Source organism: Octopus bimaculoides, chromosome 2, assembly GCF_046866305.1.
Source record: "Octopus bimaculoides isolate indiv1 chromosome 2, ASM4686630v1, whole genome shotgun sequence".
Classification (NCBI taxonomy): Eukaryota; Metazoa; Mollusca; class Cephalopoda; order Octopoda; family Octopodidae; genus Octopus; species Octopus bimaculoides.
Window position 1 is genome coordinate 81,379,593 of NC_142929.1, and position 5,000 is coordinate 81,384,592.

Here is a 5,000-nt window from a genome sequence, read left to right on the forward strand (position 1 = left end):
TGACTTCTACGTGTGAGTAGACCTATTTTCACCATACACGGTAGGACGATCGCTGCATCTGGAAAAGGTCACTTGTTTTCATCTGTAAGATTAACTCGGGAGCTGAGTGATTCCTCGTCATATTTTTGTACCATTTCATTTTGCATCATTTATGTAAGATTTCTTATCCTCAATTCAGAGTAGATCGACCTGACTTTTTCTTACTTTGTCCTTTCAACTCCAAAGGAACCTAAAACAATTCTCAAAAGTGTAGTATATGTTGGGCAGTAATATTCGCCTACATGTATCGGATAAGTTTATGTCATGTGGTAACTATGTAGATATATGCCGAGAAAGTTGGGTTACATATTACAATGCCGAGTGTTGAATGTGTAGAATGTAAATATATTATTGGCTATCATTTGTATCGTTAATAAGTTGTGTGAGATTGTGTTCCAATAAAATGGCTACCATTTCTGTTAGAGTGTGCATTGTATCATCGTGTAATGATTGTGTAAAGTGAGTTGTTTGGTTTGCGTTGTTATATTTGGCTGTGATTAACGAATACGCAGAATATGTGTTGTGTATTGTCCTTCTTCTTCTTCTTCTTCTTCTTCTTCTTCTTCTTCTTCTTCTTCTTCTTATTATTATTATTATTATTATTATTATTATTATTATTATTATTATTATTATTATTATTATTATTATTATTATTATTATTATTACTACTACTACTACTACTACTATTATCGTTGTTAATAGATTTCGTGTAAAAACGATGGAAGGAAAACACGAATATGCCTATTGTTTGTGAAATCCGGAAAAGTCAAACAAAAGTAGAACAATAGAAAAACCGACAGAATAGAATAAAAAAATAAGTATCTATATTGTATAACATTTGAAGACATTCCGGAGACGCCAGAGTAGCTTAAACAAGAGATCCACGCTAAAACATAACAGAGGATTTATAGATATATAAAAAAAAAAAAAAGACAGAACACCAACGTGTTTGCGAAGAAACCAAACGTTTCACCCCAAACGTAAGACATGTCCTTTGAGTAAATAAACAAAAAATTGAGCTGAAAGAGACAACAATAAAGAAATAAAAGATTTCTGGGGTTGGGATGGAGGAAAGATTAGTAGAAATATCAAAGGAACACACATATGGCACCCAGAATATAACAACGGTATATATATATATATATATATATATATATATATATATATATATATATATATATATATATTCTATTTCTTTTTTGCTTTTACTTCATTCAGTCATTAGAATGTTGCATGCTGGGGTACCGCCTTGGAGAATTTATTTTTAGTCGAATGAATGAATGCCAGTACTTATTTATGCCGTTAAGTCACGATGTCGTAATCACACCAACACCGGTTCTCAAGCGATGGCGGGGAACACACGGACACAAAGACACACACACACACACACACACACATACGACAGGCTTCTGTCAATTTCCATCTACCAAATCTATTTACAAGGCTATGGTGGGTCGTAGGCTATTCTAAAAGACACTTGAAGATACCATGCAGCGGGACTGAACCTAGGATCGTGTGGTTCGGAAGCATGCATCTCTCTACCCAGCCACACCTGTACCTATCTATTTATATATATATATATATATATATATATATATATATATATATATATATATATATATATATATATATATATATATTTATTTATATATATATATATATATATGTATGTATGTATGTATGTATGTATGTATGTATGCACATATGCATATATGTATGTACGTACGTATGTAACACGTCTATCGCCAGATAATTTTATGAAAATAAAGAACTTAAAAGAAGAGTAATTTTATAAAAGTAGGAATTAGTAGCAAGACAGAAGTTTAAATGAACGAAGATACCTATTGCGAGATTTGAACAATTTCAGCATTCAGCATTATGTGTGTGTAGATAGATATATAGATATACATACTATTCTATATTTTTGAGATGAGGAATTATGTACGTTATTTACAATGGGCGGATAGGTATCCTCACCTGGTTTCATCTTAATAATTACGATGCGCACTCTTATTCTGTCTCTTTTCTGTCTATATATCTCCCCCTCTTGTTCTTCCTTTCTGTTTTTTCTCCCACCCTTTGCCTATTCTTCTCCTCTCCCCTTCACCATCCCTCCCCCCTTTCTCTATCACACTTTCTCTTTGACTCTCTCGTTGATCACCGCCATTCTCTCTTTCTTCCACTTCGTTCCTAAAGACAAGACGTGCTTTTATCTGTCTCTTCTCAAAGCTCGTTTTTCCAGCGTTCACCACTTCACCTCATTTCGGCTTAACAACCCTCACCGTTTGTTTTTACTGTTTTGTTCTCACTGTCCTGTTTTTGTTACTACTTTCATCCTCCGCAAAAAATCCCAAATTTGATTTAATTTGCTTTGCGGGAACGACTGTTTTAACGAACTCTCTTCTTATCCTTACCTTTGAAACTCGGAGTAGATAAAACAGGGAACAACTGATGAAGGGAATGTTCTTTATGCTGCATGTCTCGTTTCTCTCTTTGTTTTTTTCGTTGTTCGAAAAAAAGTTCGTTTTCTATGTTTTTTGTTTTTATGTTCTCGTTCTCATTCTGTCCACGTTTTTTTTAATGTTCTGTACCCATATATGCATGTATATATATATATATACATATGTACGTAGGTATGTACATATATGTATGCATATATGCATATATTTATATATCATTTATATTATACATATATATATATATACATACATATATATATATATATATATATATATATATATATATATATATATATATATATATATATATATATATATATATATTAATAAATTATAGGGTAGCAAAAACATTTTTGAAATTTTATTTACCACCAGTGGTCTAGCGAGAGTAAAAAACAGTCAATAGACTATGTATTATTCATTTAAAATGCAGAGATGCCTATAATAGGACATCTAACCCGCTAGAAAGAGCAGCAAAAGACTACATACCACAAAATAAGGGATAATTTCGAAAGGGAATGAAAAATAAAAACATTTACCAATCTATATTCTGTACCATGGTTTCAAGTCAATTTTAGTAAGATAAAAATTATATATCTTACAAGGTCGGACTATCATCAGCAGAAATGACCAGACAACATATGAAGCATATAGGCATCTCTGCATTTTAAATGTATATATATATATATATATATATATATATATATATACGTTATTAAGTTCTGTATGTATGTGGGTGTGTGTATGTGTGCATATATAAAACACTTGAGCTATTTTTCTTTTATATGTACACACATATATATATGTGTATATATATATGTATATATGTATATATGCATATGTATTTGTATGTATGTATGTATGTGCATACGTGTGTTTGCGTATGTATTCATGTATGTATATGTATATACGAATCTGTTTATTTGATTAGGTAATAGGCGTAGATGTATAGCTATGTGTATGTGCATGAATATATTTCTATCTATACATGTACGTATATGTAGATGGATACATGTGTGTATATGGGGACACGCACACATGTGTATATTTGTGTATGCGTAGGTACGTATGTGCATATGTATAAATGTGGACGTATGAGTGTTTGTATATATACAGATGTGTATGTATATATATATATATATGTGTGTGTGTGTGTGTGTGTATATATACGTGTATATATATATATGTATACATATGTATATACGGGTGCACATGTGTATGTATGCGTATATGCGCATATATGCATGTATATGTGTGTGTGTGTGTGTGTATCAGTATGCATGTATATATATGTGTGTGTCTGTGTATGTATGTATACATGTACGCTCTTACACATTGATTGGTATGTGTTGTCCAACCCACTATCCGGCAGCGTCCAATTCTCTAACGGTTTTTTTTCAAATGAATCAAGTCATAACCTTATCCATCTATTGTTTTCATAATCGGTCATAATGTCTTACGTTTAAGATGATTCCAATGCTTTCCCTGATGAGAAGGTTTCAATTTTAATATCAAAGATCCCTATGGATCACACAGGTTGTAATCCTTTGAAACATATGTAGGAATAAAGTATGCAATTATAACATGCGTTTTCTCCAATCCTTAAATTCTTAAATATACTCAAATACCCACAATTTCAAGGAGTTCCTGCCTTAAAAACAGGAGCTAACCACAGTTATTTTGTGTTCTTTGCTACATTGGTTTCTATTAACCCATTTATTCTATCAGAAGAATTTTTATTCATTAAGATAGAAGAAATACACATAATTATATATATATATATATATATATATATATACATATATATATATATATATATATATATATATATATATATATATATATATATATATATACATACATACGCGTATGCATAATAGAGTTCGCACAGTCGTTAGTAAGCTGGCCAAAATGCTTAGCAGCCTTTTGTCCGTCTTTATGTTCTGTGTTCAAATTTCCCCGAGGTCGACATTACCTTTCATCCTTTCAGGGTCGATAAATCAAGTACCAGTTGACTACTGGGGTCGATGTAATCGACTCGCCGCCTCCCTCGAACTTGCTATCCTTTCACCCAAATTTGAAATTCATATGATACATATACATAAATGCTTGTTTTATGTTCAGTTATAATTATTTCTATTATAGGCAAAAGTGCCTGTAATTTGGGGTGGGGGCGAAGGGCTGTTAATGGGATATACCGACCCTAATGCTCAATTGGCACGTATTTGATCGACCACGAAAGGATGAAAAACGAAGTCGACCTAGGCTGAAAATTTAAGATAAAATTTATAAAAAAATCGATTTTCATTGAACTGAAGTATTAATCAATATATTTTATAAGTGCAAATTTATAAATCATTTACAAGAATAGTATTGACAGAGCTTCGAAGTTTCGACCAGCTAAGCTATCATCGAATGATGGCACAGCCGGACAAAACTTCGTAGTCACTTTCAATATTTTTCTTGTTAAAGAATTGTGTGTGTGTGTGTGTGTGTGTGTGT